The 22,144-nt window shown below is 35.1% G+C and overlaps 1 pseudogene; it reads right to left on the reverse strand.

Moving 5' to 3' along the window:
* Positions 1-6,793: 6,793 nt before the first annotated feature.
* LOC144250559 (olfactory receptor 14C36-like) lies at positions 6,794-7,721 on the reverse strand (annotated as a pseudogene).
* Positions 7,722-22,144: the final 14,423 nt, after the last annotated feature.

The raw sequence follows: 22,144 nt of genomic DNA on the forward strand, positions 1-22,144 counted from the left end.
TCTTTTGAAGCATATACATAGTTTGATACTATTGTAAATTTGATGTTTTTTTTTTTCTTAATTGATGTTTTTGGTAGTACACTAAAATGAACAGAAAAGCCACTGGTGACAAATTTATGAAAATTAAATTTTTTTCTATCTCTCAACATCTTCTGTAGTTCAAATAAATCCTCTGTAGTTGTTCCTCATTAATTTATGAGAATTTTTTTTACAGTTTCCTCTGTGTGTAATTAGCAGTAGTTAATACCAGTCACTGGGTCCTTCTGTTTTATCACAGGTCATATTCAGAACTGGATTCATTGAACTCCTCAGGGATACCTGCTTTGGCCAGGCAGAGTTTCCTACCAGAAGTCCATATCCTGGTACTGTGAGATCCAGCTCAGAACCCCCAATACCAAGTTCACTAGCAGATCCTCCTTTCAGAGGTCTCTTCTGCAGCTTTCAGAGGTCATCTCTCCCCTATTCCCCAGCATTTACCTGATGTGCTACATTTCCAATGGCAGTAACTGCTTATCTCTGAATTTATTTATGTATTTTTTTTACTTACTTTGCCTTTATTGGTGATTTTTAATTGTACATAAAGATTCACTTTAATATAATTATACACACAGGGAACTTAATTTACTTGATTACACTCCCTGGATTGCCTCTCTCCCCTCCTCATTCCCCTGATTCCCCTGTTCTATTCTACTAGTCTACCTTATACTCATCTGTTTATTTATTTATTTATTAAATTTATGTTTTCTTTGTAGTTGCACACAATACCTTTATTGCATTTGTTTATTTATATTTGGTGCTGAGGATCAAACCCAGGGCCTCACATGGGATAGGTGAACAATCTACCACTGAGACCCAACCCCAGGCTCTGTTTATTTATTTTTAATTGGAGTTTTATAGATGTACATAAGGTGGAATCCACTATAGTACATTTACAAACACTCATGACCCTTTCCTATCCCTTCTCCCTTTCTCTGGATCTTTTTCTTCTATTCCACATATCTTCCCTATGTCTTTATAATATCCAACCAAATTTCCCCCACTACTTTCCTCTAGATTCTGCATATGAGAGAAATCATTTGACCCTTTTCTGAGACTGTCTTATTTCACTTATGATGATGATGTGTTTTTCCTCCACCCATTAACCAGAAAAATGTCACAATTTAATTATCTCTTTTAAATGAATAAAACTTTACTGTGTACATATATCACATTTTCCTTATTCATTCATCTGTTTACCATCATCTGGGCTAGTTTCATAACAAAAGATAGTGAATTGTGCTTTCATAAACTTTGATATGGCTGTATCACTGTAGTGTACTGATTTTAGTTTTTTTGCATAAATACAAAGGAATGGGATAGCTGGGTCATAGGATGATTCCACTAATATGAAAATGGCCATACTACCAGCAGAATTAAACAGATTTAATGCTATTCCAATTAAAATCCCAATGTCATTCTTCATAGAACTGGAAAAAGCAATTATAAAATTTATTTGGAAAAAATAAAAGACCCAGAATAGCCAAAGGTATTACTTATTTATTAGCAAGAAGAGTGAAGCAGGAGACTTTGCAATAGCAGACCTTAAACTGTACTACAGAGATATAGTAATTAAAATGGCATGATCTTGGCACCAAAGGAAAATGTAAGCCAATGGTACAGAATAGAAGACACAGAGACAAATGACAAAAACTTCTGCTGCAACAGAGGAACTACTAGGAGACACCTCACATCCCATCCATAACATTTACTACTGGCCCCACAAACACCATGTCCATTTCACATGCAAAATTAATTTAGTCCAAATCCAAGTGTTTCACAATCTTAATAATTCCAGCATTGCCCCAAAGTGAAAGTCCAAAATCTTCCCTGAAACTGTAGGTAAACTATTGGCTGTGAACCCCTATAAAACATCAAAAGAAGTTACATGCATCCAGTATTCACTAGCAGAGAGTAAATCTTCCATTAGCAAAAGGCAGTAATAGGGGAATATAAAGAATGGATTAGGGATGAGGAAATGTGAAACCCAGTTGAACAAATATGACCCTCAACTCCAAACACCTGTGATTCCTCACGTAGCATTGAAAACCCTTGACTATTTCCAAAGTGCTTAGGTATTCCTGCTCTTTGGCTTCGCCATTTGCAGAGCACAGGTAAATGCTCTCTTTTCCTTTGGCTATCTCTGTAGCCAGCAGTTTTCCTTGGCCAGCAGTTCATGCTTTTGGTAACTACTAATTTCTGAGAATTCCATTTGAACTTTGGCTTCACCTTCAGAGCTTCACCTATCACCTAGTCAGGGGCAGCCTGCAGGGCCTCACACCCTACTACAGTTTGATTGGCATATGAGGCCTTTTATTGAGATGATGGTGAAAGGCAGCATGACACCTTAACTAGAACACCCTGCATTCCTGCAGAGCCAGCACAATGTAAATAGTGCCAAAGTCTGTTGAAAGCTTATGCTACAGTTGGTCCCTGAAATTACTGCTGTGATGATTTCTGAATATCTTCTTTGCTGAGCAGGGTAAACTCACTTCCTGGCCCCCTGTGCTAGTGGGGTGACCCCAAGACAGTTTGGAAGGGAATTTGTTTTCTACATCCTTGAGTGTACAATGGAGGTGGTCTTGCAAATTCCTTACATGTCCTCAGCCTCTTCTATATAGTGTCAGTTTGAAATACTTGACATCTCTTAAGGGACTGCAATGTCTTTACCACCACACCTTCCTTGGCCCCTTTTTTCTCAGTGATCATGTTAAAACTCTTATCAAATATGTTTTTTAACTCGACTAAAATAAGCAACTGCTTTCTTACAGTGCTATATGTCTATGGTATTGATATAAATATTTTAAAGGCTATTTAAAACATGGAAAAATGTAATGGTTATAGCATAATATTGTCAGTCATAAATATTACCTGAAAGCTCTTAGTGGATTATGTTACCATAATGTCTTTTTGGTGGATGTCTTTACAATAGATATTACCACACAATTTATCTTACTATAAAAATGTGTTTCTTTGTACCAAACTAGCACACAAAGTAAAGTTTTTATAAATTCTGAAGAAGTTTCATATTACAGCCACACATCTACAGTGTTTAATTTGACACAAGCTGTGAAATATCATGAAGTTCTTATATCAATATTTTCTTTTTTGGTTTCCTTCATCACCAATTCTTTCAATATAAAACATCTTATAACATAAGGTAAACATCCAAAGTCTTCGTCAAGATAGATACATATCATTAGGGATGGTTTTGCAGTTTAATTTCATTCTTAATTCATCTATTAAGTATAAACTTTGCCCACCTAACTTAACTCAAAAATTGTTGATGCAAGCCACCCATAGAGGTTCAATAAGCTATAGTTCTGGAGGAAATGCATGTAAATATGGAGTTTGCAGAATTCATCTGGGATTCTCTGAAGGTCTTTCTGCTCTAGCAGGGAACACTGGATCAGTGAGAACCAGAAGCCATAGACACAGTGTGTGGATGGAGCTTGTGTTCTGTTTGGATCCTGTTAAGTAAGTCAGGGCTCCCTGCAGCAGCCAGTGCTGGGGTGCCCACTGGTGTCTATTGCAAGCATTCCCCTATCTGCAAACTTTAAGAAATGCCTTTGCTAATCAATCAAATATGTTCAGGCTTTTAAATTTACCTAGGTAATAAGTACAATGTTTTTTTTTTCCATTTTTTCCTATTACTGTACTGGTGAATAAAATTGTTTCTCAAAAGTTAGAATTTGATGTAATATTTTCATATTATATATTTTTTATCTTTTTGTTATATAAGTATTCCTAGGTAACTTGATATGAGCATATGTCATTTATAATTCATAGTTGGCAAAGCATATGTCAATGAGGACACTAGAATGTTTGGAGAGAAATAACGTTTGTGAGATGATGAAAGATTGCCACAAGACTTGGAAGTGGCACACCCCTGCAATTCCAGTACATCAGGAACTAAGGTAGGAGAATAAGAGTTTCTAAGCCAGCATCAGCAACTAAGTGAGACAGTAAAAAACTTACTGAGATCCTGTTTCTACATTAAACACATAAAAGGCTGGAGAGCTCCCCTGGATTCAATTGCTGCTCAGGCAAAAACTAAATAAACTGTCACGAGGTTTTAGGAAACAAGTACAGATAGATGTTTAAAAGTTCAGTAAAGTGAGAGAAATTTAAGTGTTCACATCATCAGGCACTGTGGCCAGACAATTACAGTGTGGGAGGAAAAGATGACCTGCATTTCAGCCTTGGGGTTTGGTTCCTGACACTGGGTCACTCATGAACAGCTAAGGAAGGTGGGGTTCCTTCCCCAGCAGTTGGGTTTATTGTCAGGACACAAGGGGTGGTAACAATGGCCCTCCGTTTACTTCATGGACAAAGAAATTCTTCTTTTTTTCATGTTCTAAATGGAGAGGGATATTATTGTGTTTCTCTCTGGATTTTTGGTCACAACTTCTTTAGGATTTGATTTCTGTATATTTTCAAATAATTAATTGACAAAATTATATATCTCATTTCTTGCATATTTGAAACTGGCTCTGAGTAAGAATAGATTATGGAGTGTAAATTATCTCTAGATTAAGTTTGTAAAATTATCCTCTATCACAATATTTGATCACATCAATGTTTATAGGAGCTCAAGTCACAATAGCTAAACTATAGAACCAAACTAGATGCCCTTCATATAAGTAAGAGGACATATTGGATGAATCTTATATATATATATATATATATATATATATATATATATATATAACCTCAAAGAATTTCAGCAAATATATTGAATTATATTGATTCACTAAATTATGCATTGATAAAAATAAGTCAGAACCAATGTAACAAAAGAAGTAAAAAGACCTCTACAATGAAAACAACAAAACAAAGAAGGAATTTGAAGATGACATTAGAAAATGGAAATCCTCCTGTGATCTTGAATAGACAGAATTATTGTTTTCAAAATAACCATACTAACAATATCATTATACAGATTTAATGCACTGCCTATCAAATCCCACTGTCATTCTTCATAGAAATATAAAAAAGCAATTTTGAAATGCCTTTGGAAAAATAAGAGATCCAGAATAGCAAAAGCAATCCTTAGCAAGAAGAGTAAAGCAGGAAGCATCACAGCATAGAAATTTAAACTAAACTACAGAGTCATAGTAAAAATATGGCATGATTTTGGCACCAAAATACACATGTAGACCAATGGTACAGAATACAAGACATAGAGACCAACCACATAAATACAATTATCACATACTTAACAATGGTGCCAAAAAATAATACATCAGAGAAAAAATAACTTCTTTAACAAATAGAGCTTGAAAACCTGCAAATCCAGATGTAGCAAAATGAAACTAAACCTTTATCTCTCACCCTGCACAAAACTCAACTTAAAATGGATCAAAGACCTAGGCGTTAGACCCGAGACATTGTGCCTACTAGAAGAAAAAGTAGAACCACATCTTCATCATGTTGGCTTAGGACATATTTCCTTAAAAAGATTCCTACAGCACAAGAAATAAAATCAAAGATCAATAAATGGGATATCAACTAAAAAACTTCTTCACACCAAAGGGAAAAATCAATACCATAAAGAGAGATACTACAGAATAGAAGAATGTCTTTACCACATGTACATGAAATGACACTAATCTCCAGGATATATATATATATATATATATCCAAAATCTTAACACCAGGAAACAAATAACCCAATCAATAAATAGGCTTAGAAACTGAACAGACACTTCACAGAGGATGATATACTATCCATCAACAAATATATGAAAAAATTTTCAACATCTCTAGCAATTAGAGAAATGAAAATCAAAACTCCTCTAATATTTCATCTCACTCCAGTCAAAATGGAAATTATCCACAATAAAAGCAACAATACCTGTTGGTGAGGATGTTGGGGAAAAGGTACACTCATACATTGTTGGTGGGACCAAAAATTTGTGCAACCACTCTGAAAAGCAGTATGGATATTTCTTAGAAAACTTGGAATGGAACCACCATATATGACCCAGCTATCTCACTTCTTGGTTTATACCCAAATAACTTAAAGACAGCATACTATATGACACAGCCACATCAATGTTTATAGCAGCTCAAATCACAATAACTAAACTATAGACCCAAACTAGGTGCCCTTCAATAGATGAATGGATAAAGAAAATGTAGTATATGTACACAATGGAGTATTACTCAGCCTTAAAAAATAAAGTTATGGCATTTTGGGGTAACAGATGGAGTTGGAGAAAATCCTGCTAAGTGAAATAAGCCAATCCCCAAACATCAAAGGCATAATGTTTTCTCTGATAATAAGTTTTGATCCATAAACTGGGGAACATAGGAAAGTATGGAGGAACTTTAGATTGTGCAAAAGGGAGTGAGAGGAAAAAAGGATGTGGGTGGAGAAGGCTGGCAAAATGAGGCAGTCATTATTACCCTGTGTACATACTTGTATGGTTGCATAAACCATAAAACTCTGTATCATATACCACCAGAGAAATAAGAAATTATACTCCATTTAGTTAAAATGCATTCTGCTGTCATTTATAACTAATTAGAACAAATAATTAAAAATAAAAATGTATACAATGATAAAATTACACATTTTATGAAGTATCCATGGAAAAAATATGGTAAATCACAAAGGATACCTTATAAAATAAATCAGCTCCTAATGATGTGATCCCAGTGTAGGCAGGGTAAGATGGAAAGCCAAGATGTGAAAAGCTTTATCTAAGAACCACAAACAGGGAAATGAGGACAATCCTGAAATGCAACTTCATCATTTCCCTGAGAACAACTGTCTTTGCATTACTCTTCTCACAGCTTCCTTTACCTGCTTGTTCCTGAGACTGTAGATGAGCGGATTCAGGAAGGGAGGAACCATGGTGTAAAAGGAAGAGAGAACCATGTCCTGGAGGGTGTCAGAGGTTGCTGAAGGTCTCAGGTACACACCTGTGCTGGAACTGAGGAAGACGGACACCACAAGGATGTGAGGGGTGCAGGTGGAGAAGGCCTTCCCTGGGGCTCTGGTGGGAAAATTCAGCACAGCAGAAAAAATGCAAATGTATGAAATGATTATTATAGCAAAGCAGCCACCACCTATGATTATAATAGAGACAAGAAGAAGGACCATGTTGCTGATGGTGTCAGAGCTGGAGAGCCTCAGCAGAGAGGGAACATCACAGAAGATGGACCACGTTTGACTGGCAGAAGGACAGCTGGAATGTGTTCCCATTGTGCACACTTGCATACAGCAGACCACTGAGCAGGGAAGCCAGGGTCATGTGGACACAAATCTGGGGGTTCATGATTAAGAGGTACAGAAGGGGCTGGCAGATGGCCACATAGCAGTCCCAGGCCATGATGGTGAGAACTAGCATTTCCACATATGCACAAAAAGTGACCAAGAAAATATGTATTGCACAACCAGCTACTGAAATGGCCCTGTTGCCAGTAAGAGAGTTGACACATGGATTGGGGACAGTGACAGAAATGAAGCACATATCTAAGATGGACAAATCCCTGAGGAAGAAGTACATGGGTATGTGCAGGTGCTAGTCAGCAGTCATGACTGTAACAATGAGAAGATTCCCTAACATGGTACACAGGTAAGTCATTGGGAATACAGTGAAATAGAGGCAACTCAGATTCCAGCCATCAGGAGAGCCCAAGAGGAGAAATTCAGTTACCATGTTGGCATTGGCCATTTGCTGGAAATTCTGGTTGTTTGAGAAGATGAAGAGTTAAAAAGAGCAAGTAAAAAACATCATTAATGCAATTAGTTCACACATTCATATCCAAATAGTTTTCTTATATTTTGTAGTCACTTTCCCTGGAGAGGAAGGTACTCTTGGTTTTCTGATACATTTAATCATTCTGAGCAGAGTACACCTCCCAGTGCAGGTGTGGAGGCTGCAGCCCAGGGTCTGCGCCTGAATTGCACAGCTTTTCCTCAGCTCCCCATCAGGCCTTCCCTGACCTCCTGAGACTCCATGCAGAGCACTTCCAGGGTTGCCCACCTCCTCGCCTGCATGACCACTTGTGTGACAGTTCATTGTTTAATGCTCTGTAGTTTACTTACCTTCATCCTCCTCCATAAATGCAATTCAATATTATTTTGCCTTTACCTCCACACCTAATAATGCAAATTATAAAACAAACTATAATATTTTTTACATTTTATGTAAAGATCTATATATATCATGTTGGAGTACTGATCACTACGAACATGATAACATTTTACTCATGAGAAAACCATCTCAAGAATTCAAATTTTCCCATTCCAGTGTCACAGGCCCAGTGTTGTGGAAAACTGAGGTGACCTGAGTGCCCCTTAACTCTGCTGAAGTCTCTCACTCTCCCTGGTGCTCCCCAGGATGGGGGTGGTGCTGTCTCATGGACACACAACCTCAGCCAGCCTGTCCCTGCTCCTGCTGGGCTCTCTATTCCTCTCCAAGTTATTAGGGTAAGGTCTTCAGAGCCTCAGGTTCCCGAGCAGCTGACACTCTCCTCAACTTTTACTTTGTACCTTTAAATGTTCTTACTCTGTGTTCACCACCATGAAGTTGAAGTCCCCTTTGTCCAGACAATAATTTATATTTTCCTTGTGGACACCTTGCATTCCCCACCAAATCTATGCATGTGGTAAACAACTTATTTAAAACCATTAAGACAAATGCACTTGATGTTAAACAGCATTCAACATTTTAAACAATGGAGGCTAAATTTTTAATGTTAAATTATGATACTTGATAATGATAAGAGGATTTCAATAGTGTCTTCTTGTGTAATAATGACACACTTTTGTACTTGCTCCATTTGAGTCATCAGAATCTTCCAAAAATTAGCATCTTTCAGCAAAATACTTACTGCAAAATACTTACTTCTCCTTAGAAAAAAGAGAAGCTAAAATGGGTAATTTGCCTATATTTTACTTGGATGTAATAACACAAAAAATTTTTTGTAGAGTAGGTAACGCTTTTCATTGAAGACACAACTAAAAGGTATTCCAGTGAAGAAAAGCTACAGTACAGAATTATACAGAGCATTATAACTATTTGCAGACATGGAAGTCAAAGGAACCAGTGTATGGCTGCATAATGAAAACCACAGGCAATGGGTAAACACTGAAAGGCTAATACAAAGAGCCTGTGACCATTCAAAACCCAGAAATTCTGGTTAAAAGAAAAAATGCATTCATAGAAGAAATAACTGCAGCAGTTCCAGGGAAAAACTAGCTGTATGGCAGAAAAGAAACTCCTCTCTTGTGGGCTGAGGAAAATCTCACTAACCCAATTAAGAAAGGGAGAAAAGAAATATATAGACACATCTCAAAACAAGAAATACAAATTGCCTTTAAACACATAAAAAAAAGTTCAACATCTCTAGCACTCAAGGAAATACCATTCAAAATTATATTGGAATTTTGGCTCAACCCAGTCAAAATGAAATTTATCAACTATTCAAATTATAAGTGCTGGTGAGGATGTGGGTGGAAAAGTAAAATAATACACTGTGAGACTGAAAATTATGACTGTCCCTCTGGAAAACAGTGTGAAGATTCTTCAGAATACTAGGAATATGACCACAATATGACCCAGATTTCCCACTCCTTGCTCTTATTCCCAATGTAGTATAATCAATACACTCACATGAGACATGAACTTCAATGTTGTAGCAGAGCAAGTCACAATTAGAAAGTTATGGAAATAGCCCATATGGAAATCAACAGAAGAATGTACTTAAAAAAAAAAAAAAAAAAAAACAAGGGGAGACACTGGGCACTGAATTTGGGCAAACTAGTTTTTCATGATGCACCACTATGTCAAAATGAATCCCCACATAAAATATAACAACAGTGCCCTACAGATTCTAAAATACAAAAATTGTATCATCAAAATCTCCCTCGTTTTGTGGAAGGATAATATTTATAGCGAAAATAGAAATATTATGTAAATTATCCTCAATTCAAATACAAAGTTTTCAACAAAGGATATTTTTGGATTCTGCCTAATATGTCAAGAAAAATTGGATGCACTGGAAGATTTTCTAGGCAGAGTCCGTGTGTGTGTGTGTGCGCGCGCGCGCGCAAGAGCCTCTTCAATTCAGGTTGCTTTTCTAGGCTTTCTTGCTGAGATAGCAGAGAAAAATGGCCTTTCTTTTTTACCCTTTCTAAGACTGAACTGTGGCTTAAAACAGTGGGTTAGAGGCACCCATAACAAGAATCTGGGTGGGTGTAGGAGAGAAACTGAGACACAAATCTGCTGAGTGTTCTGGGAAGATAGAGAATCATCCTGTGTTCTATTTAAAAGAACAGAAACTCAGGGCACCTTCATCCAAACATGGTGTTTGCAGCTCTGCAACAGCTAGTGCCAGGGAATATGTCTGGTTAAAAAACCTGGCTCCATGTATAACCAAAAACACACAGCAGATATCTAAAGTATGGTCAATCAACTCTATTCAGAGCCTTTTGGAGTTGTTGCCCCATTTGACCACAAAATTATTGGAGGCAAAACCCTGAGAATTTCAGTAGAGAACAAAATTTCTATGTGAGAGATCAAAAACCCCTGCATATTTTGTACCTCCAAGATGAAGTAGCCAGCTTTCCTCACATGAGAAGAAGTATAACAGTGTAGAGGAAAGAGAACAAGGGAGGAAATGAAGAACAGAAGAAAGGGAGGGGCAGGAAAAGAGGTGAATCATGAACTGAAATCAAATTTTATTGAAATAAACCTGACAAAACTACTCTGTATAACAATAACTATGTAAACTACTCTCATTAAAACTACTATCTAAAAATATTAAGATCTAATAAAAAATAAGATTGTAAAATATATTCTCAATTATAATGGTAATTCTGAGACCCTAATATACATCTAATTTTTAAGATTCTTTAATTCAATTTTAGTTACTACTTACTGTAATTTATAAATTTAGACAAAATGTAACTCAGAAATTTTGTGTATCAATGAGTTTAATACTGATATATGTTGATGAACTATTTTTTGCATAATGAAAAAAACTAAATTGCTTGCATTTTTACGGCACAAAGCTGAAGAGAAAGAGATAGTATTGCTTGCAATGTTCATGAGTATGATAAATTTTCATAGTATAAATAATGAAAATATTTTTGAAATTCTAATTTCTGGGACTTTGAAGAATTGTGCTGCTCTAAACATTGATGTGGCTGTGTCCCTGTAGTATTCTGTTGTTGTTGTTGTTTTTTTTTAAGATCCTTTGGGTTTGTCCGAGGGGAGGGTAGCTGGGTCAAATGGTGGTTCCATTCCCAGATTTCCAAGGAATCTCCATACTGTTTTCTATATTGGTTGCACCAATGTGCAATCCCACCAGCAATGTATGACTGTACCTTTTTCCCACATCCTCACCAACACTTATGGATTGTTTGTCTTCATAATAGCTACCATTCTGACTGGAGTGAGATGATATCTTAGAGTAGTTTTGATTTTCATTACTCTGATTGCTAGAGATGATGAGCATTTTTTCATAAATTTGTTGATTGATTGTATATCCTCGGACTCTGTATACAAATCCGTGGATTTTACAGTGATATTTTCATACATATGTAAATAGTACTTGAATCCCAACCACTTTCCCTACTTCCATTTCTATCTGTCCCTTCATTTCTTCGTCCCTTTTTACCTTTCCTCTTCCCTAATAACCCCTTTTACATTTCCTAGTCATTCTTAATTTGTTTTCAAATTGCATATGTTATAGAGAATGTGATATTTGATTTATGTTTCTGACTTATTCTGCTTAACATAATAGTCACCCTTTCCATCCATCTTAAGTTTTTGTCTTTGTTTTTTTCTTTTCTCTTAAGGGCTTGAAATATACCATTTCATGTTCCCTGGCCTTCAAAGTTTCTGTTGATAACTCTTATGTTCTTTTTATGAGTTTATTCTATAAGTGGTTTGGTCTTTTTTACGGCTTTCAATGTACTTTGGGCAATTTTTATAAACGAACGTGGAGAAGTTCTATTCTGGTCATGTCTATTTGGTGTTCTAAATGCTTCCTGTATCTGGACATCCATAGCATTCAAAAAAATTAAGAAATTTTCTGCTATTTTTTTCTCCAAATAAATTGCATTGCCTATGAGCCTGTACTAATACATCATTGTCTATGTTCATAATTCATGAGTTTAGTCTATAAATCAGGTACCAAGGACTTTGTATATTCTGTTTCTTCTTCTTTTCGTTGTCATAACTAACTAAAGGTGACATTCATCATTGCCTTCCAACTCTGATATTTTTTCTTCTGCTTAATCTAGTCTATGATTGAAAATTAGACTTATATTTTTTTTAAATTTGAAATATTAACCTATTTATTTCCAAGATTACTGTTTGATTTCTTTTAAGAAGCTCTATTTTTGCACTGTTCTCTAATGCCTTGTAAGGTTTTTATTACTTTATTCATCTTCTATTTGTATCATCTTTGAATTCATACATTATTTTTAATATCTTTTTAATCCTTTTTCTGGCATTTTGTCTACTGCAGTGTCATTGGAATCAGTTGCTAGAGAGTTATGAACATTTAGAGGATCCATGTTACCTTATTTGTTCATATTTCTAATATTTGTGCTAAATTTTGTGCATCCATGGGTTTGTATGTTTCTTCCACATTTATGTGAGAATCTTCTTAGGAAATAACCTTCTCTTGATGATGTATCCTGGGCTACTGGTTTATTTTGTCGAGATTATTTCCAAATTATCGACTCTGTATTATAGACTTTTATGTTTTACCTGACTGTGATTCATGGGTTTTGTCACAGTTTGTACTATCATAGCCTGAAGGACCAACTTTCTTTGTCAATCTTGTGAGAATGGAGTCACATCATGTAGGCAGTGGATTATGTGGGCTGCATTTTTTGTGGTCATTACTGTAGCCTTGTCCATAATTTTCCATCTGCAAAGGCATGGGAGAGACCTAGTGCCACAGTCCAGCTGGGAAAAGTAACCCAGAGGTGACAAAAAACTGAAGATTGAAGCAGGAACTGAAGGTAATTTAAGTTAACTGCTTTATTGAGGAACAGCAGAGGTATGTATATCTAACTGATTTACATAAAGCATGACCCAATCAGCATCATTCAATCATAGCATTGCTCCCCTACAGATACAGCAATCAGCCAATAAGGAGTCCCAACCATCTTGATGGCTCAGTGGCACTGCCTTAGAAGCCACTCCTCCTGGCAAACTGCCAGGCGCCATCTTGACTTGGTCATGGCCTCCAACAAACTAGGCTGAGGTGCTGCTTGGTGCAGGCTTCATACCTGCACAACTCTGTAAACAGAGTTGTTTCACCTCTCTCTGCTCATGCTATGAGGGTGGCTGCCAGAAACTGGATTATAGTACATTTGATCCATACCTACATGGGTACATGTCAGCTGGGGGCTTTTATTTACCCTGTTATTTGACTTGAAGTACCTGTCAAGTTATAAGCGGGAATGTATGTCTTTGGTGGAAAGTAAGATGCATTTTTTTCTTACCTTTGCTGTGGGTTTTAGAAGTTTCAAAGTACCTGCCAATGTGTTCAAGGAATGGGGCTGTATCCCCAATGCAGATGAAAGAAGACAAACAACAATAATACAGCATGAAGGCAAACTAGATATAGGTATGCAGAAACAATCAACAAGAAAAAAAAGGAACACCAGTAACAACAGAGAAGAAAGGGATAAAATATTTAGGATCCACTAAATTGTTAAAGGTTCATAAAAGTAAAAATTATTTTTAAAAAAGGAAGAATGAGAAATTGGAAGAAAATTTTTAAAATTCTATTAAATTATGACAATAAGATAAAAATAATGAAACAAAATGACAAAGTAATAATTAAAAAGAAAGAAACACAAAGCAAAATCTAGTCAAGAATTTCTTCTACATGAGTTGTATGTGCACACACTGTCCTAGTCTGTGCCCAGGGCAATGGTCAATGCCTGCATAGCAGCAAGCCCTTTATACCTGCAGAACTTTGGCATTATGAGGGTTGTGCCAGAAAGTCATATATTCTGCCTGTAGAACTATAGTCTGTGTGGGCTGGGGATGTGGCTCAAGTGATAGCGCTCTCGCCTAGCATGTGTGTGGCCTGGGTTCGATCCTCAGCACCACATACAAACAAAGATGTTGTGTCCCCCAAAAACTAAAAATAAATAAATAAATATTAAAATTCTCTCTCTCTCTCTCAAAAAAAAAAAAAAAAAAAAAGAACTATATAGTCTGTGTGCCCAGGGATGTGGCAAATGTTTGAACTCCAGTATCTACCCAAAATATGAATTGAGATTGCTCCAAAGAGCAAATGTATTTTTTTCTATAAGCTGAACGTATTTAGTAAATAAAAATTAGTTATTTGTGTGACTAAAAATGAGTTGTCTCATTAAAATGAGGTGAAATACTCTGTGGCATTTTTAAACTATTTTCTTGAGTAAATATGTAATTAAATTATTCATTTGTGTATTTTCAATTTCTTCAATTTATGAGAATACCCATATTCTATTGCTTTGATCTTTATCACCAATTTGGAGGTGACTGTCTTGCCATAATATATATTAACTGTTAATGATAAGCTCAGAGAGTATGTTATTTTTTTATTTAGTAACTTTTTGTGTGTACAGTACTGTAATCAAATCTAGGGCATTATGCATCAGGTAAGTGCTCTTCCACTGAGGTATATCCTTGGTCCCTAATACATAGTTTTAAATTCACAGAAAAATATGGAAGGCACAGAGATATTTTCTTCTGTACTTACTTTACTTTCACAGTCCTCCTCCATTATCAATGTCCACTACAAGGGGCATACTCTTGCTACCAATGATGAGCCTACATTTATACATTATTATCACTCACATATTTAATTTATATTAGGATTCTTTCTTGGTGCTATACAACCTGTGGTTTTTAGAGAAATGGATAATATCATGTATTCATAGTTGTAGCTTCAGAAACAAAATGTTTTATTGTCCTTATCCTCTTCCTAATCACCTCAACACACATGTAACCCCTTCCAACCACTGATCTCTATTATATCTGGAATATTTTTTTCCAGAGTAACCTTATATTTGGAAAAGTATAGTATATTTAAAATATTAAAGTTCCAATGTAATTAAATGTAGTCATTTACAAAATACTTTTTAGTTTTTCTTTCTTTTGTGGTGCTAGTGATTGAATACATTACATCAAGTGATATAGGCACATTGTCTATGAGTGGGCTACATTTATAGCCCTTGTTTTCCAATTTTTGTTCACCAGTATAGGACATGAGGGCATTCGGATTACATGCAGAAAAAGCAGGAAGTCTATAACAATTTGCCACATAATGAAAAGGAATAAAAAAAATTGGATCATGCTGTACAATACAGTGCTACCTGTAATATCCTACTCAACTGGGATCAGATAAAATCTTCTCAGTGGAATCTGACAATCTCAAGAAGTCATAGTTTATACAATGGTCATCAAAAAGTATTTTACAGCCTTGCTGTAGGAAAACTTTCTAGAAAGTGAGTAGTAAACATGAATTAGAATTATCTCCTCTTCAGTTGTCAGAATGAATCTTTGATGGTTTGGATGTGAGGTGTCCCCAAAAAGCTCATGTATGATATAATGCAAGAAGGTTTAGAGGGGAAATGATTGGGCTAAGAGAGTCTTAAATCAATCAGTGAATTAATCCCCTGATGGGATTAATTGGGTGGTAACTGAAGGCAGGTAAAGTTCGGCTAAGGATGTGCGTCATTGGAGGTTTGCCTTTGATATTTTATAGCTGGTGAGTAGAGTCTCTCTCTGTGCAACAAATGAGCTGTTTCCCTATGCCTTACACTTCCACCATGATGTTCAGCCTCATCTTGAGTCCCAGGGAATGGAGTTGGCAGTCTATTTACTGAGACCTCTGCAACCTTCAAATAAACTCTTTCCCCACTATAATTGTTCTGGTCAGGTCCTGTAGTCACAGCAATGAAAAAATCTGACTAAAACAGAATCTCAATGAAATTTGCTATGTACAATTATGACTGCCCATAGTGAATCTCATCAACATGTATATCCCCAAGGTACTAAATTTTTTTAAAAAGTATATAAATAAATAACAGTTCAGTACAGTAGATGAAAGGAAACAAAGCAAGGGGGGAAGAAAAAGGGTATCTACTGGGGGCTGAATTTAAAAGAAAAAACAAAGCTGTAGAATTTGATCAAAATGAATCCTTATGTTTAAATTAAAAGAACCAATAAAAACAAAGAAAAAGTAATTACATTGCCATCTGCTTGAGGTAGTATATTGAGTAAAATAATTCCATAAGTGCTTTAAATTTAGCAAATCCAACATTGTCTAAAATTATGTCCCCTTCTTTGTATAACCCCTTTGGATTAATTCATACTATATGCTTTACGTTTTTGCCATTACAAATTAATGATGTACTTCAAATAATCTAAAAAGCAATTCTAATATTTTCAGAGAAGAGTATAAAATCAGACTATTTAATTTTAACAAAACTGACATTCTTTTAATTTTTTATTATTTTTATTACTATTATTATTTCAGTTTTAGGGATCGAATCCAGGATTCATGCATTCTATGCAACACACTACCATTAATCTCCATTCTGTATCCTATCAGTAGATTTTCTCTTGGGGGAAATGCCAAAAGAGTCACATTGTTTTGTTTCATAATTTAAGTGCATTGTAAAGGACTTTTTCTCTCATCAGAGAGACAATGGTTGGCACATTCTGAAAGCATAATAGTTTACTTTAAAACTTTCTCATATCAGCTATTTCTACATGACAACTTGCTGCTACCTCCCTAGTACTTCTAAGTTTTCCTATGACAACAAAGTATACACCAGAATGTACAAACTCTCAAGGATGTCATCTTTTTAGTGCCCCCATACACACACACACCGCCCGCATTGGAGGTAATGCCTTGTTTGTATGACACATAAGAGAGAAAGCATCTGGAAATAAGAGAATAATATCTTCACCAGAACAGGATTAGTGAGGGTAAACATATCAATTTCTATTTAGCTCTCCTCAAATTTAACCTGGAATGTCTATGTAAGAATTCCAATCCCTGGTCTGTTTTCTTGAGTTTTGCCATGCAGCAAAGTACACTGTCCATGCATCCACCTTTCTTGTAGTAAAGGGTTTCATTTTAACCTGAGCAGTTTTGACTGAAAATCTGGAGCTATTGTGTATCATAATAGCCTAAGAATATTCTCTGATATTTATTCCTACTGCAATTAGTCCAGAAAAATCATGCTATTTGTTTGACACTTTCATCTCTATGCTCCTGAATCTGCTAATGATATTGTTTTCTGTCCATCTTGTAACTTTTAGATAAAAGTACAGTCATGGGACTGTTTACCTTTACTTTTAGGTATCAAATTTTGATAAATCCCATGCATCTTCCTTGCATTTAAAAAGTACAAAGTATGGGACTGAAGAGTTCTTAATGCATTAATTTCCTATCAGAAATATAATTAATATTCATTCTAGAAAAGGCTCCATATATGGGCCTAGAGGAATACTCTATAAAAAAGCATCAGACTCATACACTTTTAATATTTTATATTTTCTATTGTTGATTAAATACATATTTTACTCTTTTCTTTAATAGTGGATGAAGAGTCTATGGATGACAATTTAAAAAGGTAAGATTTTATAGAGTAAAAAATTGTATGATAGCTAATTATAGAATGAAGATGAAAGGAACAAATATTTGTTGAGTGTTCCAGTCTAGGATAGACAATTGTATCTAACACTTGTTTGTTAAAGTCATCGAAATGACTTTTAAAGTGTCTGTGCTATTATAACCTGTTATTTGCTAATTAAGCAGTTCTCACTCATTAATAGAAGTTGACTAATTGTCCCATATTCCCACAATTAATAAGGACCAGGCCTGTAGTTACACTGTAAGCTTGCCTGGCTGACAACTTCATTGTATTGCCCTACTGTGTAGGTTGATGTCAGTGCTGTACTAGAATCAAGAAGCAGATCTGTATCATCAATTCAGATAGTCAAAGTCAGTTGTGTGTTAATTCTGATTCATAATTTACCTGAGAAGCCTGGGTATAGAGTTTGTCCTGATATTTTTGACAGTTTCACTGATAACAAAATTTCTTTTGTTGTTCATCACAAAGCTGTGGTATCATGTTTTCTTTATACAGAAGATCAGGCTAGTCCTGGAAAGGAATCATTTTACTTGAAGTTAAGGATACCTTTGTGTAAACCATGTTATATTAAATATATTAAGGCTCCATAGAGAGAATATTTTAATTGATATCTCTACTTCCTGATTTCCCAGTTTGGTTTCCTTCAGTATTCTACCCCCATGTATCTTTGACCTCTGTTTTTATAAACTGCTTATTAAATCAAGAGCTACAATTTTCTTCCTATTTACTTTTATGAAGAATTTTTCTTTATAATCTTGTTTTCTTTTTCTATGATTAAAATCTTTTCTTGAATTTTTATTTTTACTTTTTGTTGTGCTCTCTTTATTTTTTTAAAGTTGTGTCAATTGAATATTCATTTTTTTCCTATTGACAGAATCAAAAGCTCAGAGAATTTAAGAATTTTAAGGAATTTTCACCTATCAATGTACCCTCTCACCCTTCAATATATATTTGACATGCTGGCCAAATGATGGTCATGATGATGACCCTGAAACGTATAGATATGAAAGGGACTTTTGTGGATGTAGAAAGGAATAGCAATAAGATTCAATCTGAGGTTCCTTCATGCTAACTCAGTACTTTTCCTGATTATCATTGTGTAGTAAATGTGTTCATAACAGATTAGAGAGGGTCTGTAGAAACCCAACTAAAGTGGATAAGACTGGGATTACTAAGTAAGCCCAGTGATAGAGTATCAGAGTGACACTAACAAAGGGAAGGGCAAAACTGAAGAGAAACAGCACTGTGTTGAGAAGAAATAAGGGTTGTAGAAAATCGACCAAAACCTTGGGGTTTATGACCAGTTTGATTAACACAAAATGAATATTAAGGACATAAAATACTGGAAGGTCTCTATAAAGGCCTATTAAAAATAGGATTTGAAGGAAGTCCTGATAGGTTGTTATTTTCTTGTTTGTTTAACTGGAAGATGTGACAAAATTCAAGGTTTTTTTGAAAGATGTCAAAATAATTTGAGCCACTGGGAAAAGTCTCCAGAGTTTAGAGAAGTGAGAGTGGCTTAGGGACTCTAAAAACCCAGGGGACTAGAATTTGTTGGACACATGGATCTACAGCCTATAGCAAGTGTCCATTCTCCTCTACTTCTCTTCTTAACTCATTGATGTCCTTCTTACATGCACATATAGTAGATCATGAAAATAATTGACTGGAAAAGTCATCGAAGAGCTTCAGTTAGGTAGTTGGGAAAATGTTTATGCTAAGCCTGTGACTGAGACTCCATTCAGTTTGTTTCCCATAAGCAGAAAGAACTGTGACTCTTAGTCCTTTGAGTGTAACTTGTATCAGGAATCTGCATCTTCATAGAATGTAGATTTAAAGTTTAGAGTGTCCCACTGAGTCCTGCAGATGAGAGATTGGGGAGTGGAATCCCAGAGGAAGGAGGATATTTAAATAATATTTAGGGAAACACAGGTATGATTACCAGTACTCTGTTTTCCTAGCAATATTTCCACTTGCGTATCTGAGGGCCTTGTAAAGGTTATAGGTGCTTGCTAGTTTATGTAGATTTGAATAAACTGGGATCTATACAGTAAAATATGTATTTATAATACATTAATAATAAGTATTCCCAATAACAACATATACATTCATTTCTTGACTGAACATTCAGTGTTCAATTTTTTTTTTTTTAAGGTTTCATGTTTTCTTTTTCTTTTTTTTCTTTCTTTTTTTTCTGGTACCAGGGATTGAACTCAGAGGCATTTGCCCACTGAGCCATTTCCCTAGCCCTACTTTTTATTTTATTTAGATACAGGATCTCACTGAGTTGCTTAGTGCCTCACTTTTGCTGTCTTCTTTTTGATTTTTTTTCTTCTTTGCAATGGGGACAAAACCTAGGGGTGCTTGAACACGGAGACATATCCCCAGCCCTATTGTTTTATGTTTTGTTTTGAGACAGGATGTCACCAAATTGTTGGGGGCCTCACTAATTCACTGAGACTGTCTTCAAACATGAATACTCCTGCCTCAACCTCCCAATTTGCTGTGATTACAAGCATGCATCACCACACGCTGCACAATGGGGTATTTTCAGTAGGTGATATCCATGCTGAAGAACTAATACCACCATTTTAAACTAGTTAGTCTTTGATCCATGGATAACCAAGAGAGAAGCCACTGTGTTTCTTGCTACCCTGTCTTGGGTTATAAAATGGTGTTCCACTTAAGGTTAAAAAAAAAATGTGTGTGTTTGTGTATGGATGTGCGTGTGTGTGTGTGTGTGTGTGTGTGTGTGTGAGCTATTAATTGGATTTTAAGTTCAGCCTTCAAGACAGGCAGTTTCTGAGAATAAGTTATTCTCATGTTCTGCCAATACATTGACTGTCAGTCTGAAATGGAATTAAGACTACCTTCATTGAATATTTCATAGTTTAATAAAAGTGGAGGCAGAAAGAGCTTTATAAAACAGAAGTTATGTTTAAATCATATCAGTCAAGAAATACAATTTAATAAAGTTAAATCTAAGTTTTTACCAGAGTTTATTAAAAATACTATCCACCTATTTTATTATACATTTTTACTTTACAGGATTTCTAATAAAATTGATCCTGATGATCATTGTCTCACCTTGGATGAGGCCATCTATAAATATTATGACAAGGTAAAGAGATTTTTGTGAAATCAATTTTCTTGCTCTGAATTTTTGGTTGTGTGGTTTTAAAACTTAGCAATGGTTTCCTAATCTATTTATTCAAATTTGCTCAGAAAAAATCATTTTAAGAGAATTATGTTGATATTTTTTTAACTTGTACAAATGCCAATGTTCCCTTGAGGAGTTTAGTTTGGTGGGGGATTGAAGAACCATTGTACTGGTAAATACATATAGATAGAAAAATCGCATCAGGAATAAATTTCCTATTGCAGAAGCAATAGGAAATTTAGTCAAGAAATTTTTGTTAGATTTACATTAGTGTGACTTTAAATCATAATTACATGATTTATAATACTCATGCAAAAATTAGTTTTTGTAGAATCAAGAAATTTCCCTCATGCCTTTAATTTGAAATAAATAAGGCACATTGGATAGAGTTTTTTTTTTTATTAGACCCTTTATATTTTACTCAATATATTTCTTGCAGGCTTTTTCCATTATTTCTATCCTTGGCTCCATTTTTACACTAAAGTAACATTAGAAATTATGGAAACATACACATTTAGAATAAGTATATTAATGTTTAGATTAGGGGCTGCAGTTGTAGCTCACTGATATAGTACTTGCCTACCATGTACTGTGAGGCAAGGGGTTCAATCCTCAGCATCATATAAAACTAAGTAAATAAATGTATAAAAATATAATAACATTATAAAAATGTTTGCATTAAAAAGGTATTTCTTCATGCCTTCTGACTCTTTCCACTAAGAGTATATTTAAAACTCTTTATCTAATTGAAAAATAGATATCTTGTGAAAAATAATAACCACTACTGGAAGCATAGACTCTCAATAATTATATGATAAGACTTTAGATTTATATTTTTTGTATCATAGTGTTTTAAAATATTCAAATGCTTATGTCACATTCTGAGATCTCATATTTTAGAAGTTTTTTACTTAGTTATTTAAATATTTATTTAAAAGCTTTTTAAATTTTAATAAGCTAGTCAAGGCTAATAAATACATTTGCATATATCCTGGAGCAGCTACAATATAGTTCAAACATAAGAAAATAGCTTCTTAAATTTTTGAACATGAATAATTGTGTAAAAACTGATGAAAAAAATTTCTTTCTTCTTCTTTTTCTTTTCTTTCTTTTTTTTTTTTTTTTGTTTTTGGTACTAAAGATTGAACTCAGGGGCACTTTACTGCTGAGCCACATCCCAAGCCCTATTTTGTATTTTATTTAGAGACAGAGTCTCACTGAGTTGCTTAGAGCCTCTCCATTGCTGAGGCTGGCTTTGAACTTGCGATCCTCCTGTCTTAGCCTCCCAAGCCACTGGGATTACAGGG

This window comes from Urocitellus parryii, chromosome 1 (genome assembly GCF_045843805.1).
Source record: "Urocitellus parryii isolate mUroPar1 chromosome 1, mUroPar1.hap1, whole genome shotgun sequence".
Taxonomy (NCBI): domain Eukaryota; kingdom Metazoa; phylum Chordata; class Mammalia; order Rodentia; family Sciuridae; genus Urocitellus; species Urocitellus parryii.